We start from the raw sequence: 981 nt of genomic DNA on the forward strand, positions 1-981 counted from the left end.
TCACAACTTGCTATGAAAATGAAGATCCAAGCAGAACAATAACCCCAAAGAAAACTAATACTTCACAACTTGCTATGAAAATGAAGATCCAAGCACAGCATGGAAACATTAAAACAAAGAAGAAACTGACAAGAAATAGCACACAAAAAAATGAACACAGCACAAGAAGGCATGCAGAACAAAGGAACAAACAGCACCACAAAAAATTAACATAATGACAGCAGTTAATCAATACCTATCGATAATTACACTGAATTTCAATGGATTAAATGCACCAGGGAAGAGACAGTGAGTGGCTCAAGGGATACAAAACAAGACCCTTTAATATGCTGTCTGCAAGAGACACACCTTATACACAAAGACAAAGACAGACTAAAAGTTAAAGGATGGGAAAAAAATAAGCTAACAACAATAAAAAGCAAGCCAGAGTGGCAATACTAATCTCTGATAAAATAAACTTTAAGGCAAAAACCACCATAATAGATAAAGAAGGACACTATCTCATGATTAAAGGGTTAATTGAGCAAGATAACATTACCATAATTAACATCTATGCTCCAAATTTAAGAGCACCAAGATAGATGAAGCAAACTCTACTAGAATTGAAGAAAGAAATAGATAAATCTGAAATTATAGTGAGGGATTTTAATACGCCACTTTCAAAAAGGAATAGAACAACCAGAAAGAAACTCAACAAAACTACAGAGGAACTAACAGCATAATCAACCAACTTGACCTCATAGACATGTAGAGAGCATTCAACCCAAAGCAGCACAATATACATTCTTTTCCAGTGCACATGGAACATTCTGCAGAATTGACCATGTGTTAGGTCACAAAGCAAGCCTCCATAAATTTACAAACATCAAAATACTACAAATTATTTTCAGACCACAATGCCATAAAATTAGAAATCAACAATAAGAAGACCAAGGAAATAAAGTTTAATACATGGAGACTGAATAACACCCTGCTGAAGAG

The 981-nt window shown here is 34.4% G+C and overlaps 1 protein-coding gene across 1 annotated transcript in view; it reads left to right on the forward strand.

The window, feature by feature from the left end:
- The window catches only part of TMEM5 (transmembrane protein 5), a 47,260-nt gene that overhangs the window by 41,347 nt on the left and 4,932 nt on the right, over nt 1-981 (forward strand). The window lies entirely within an intron of this gene.

The sequence above is a fragment of the Chrysochloris asiatica genome, unplaced genomic scaffold, assembly GCF_000296735.1.
Source record: "Chrysochloris asiatica unplaced genomic scaffold, ChrAsi1.0 scaffold00033, whole genome shotgun sequence".
In the NCBI taxonomy this organism is placed as follows: domain Eukaryota; kingdom Metazoa; phylum Chordata; class Mammalia; order Afrosoricida; family Chrysochloridae; genus Chrysochloris; species Chrysochloris asiatica.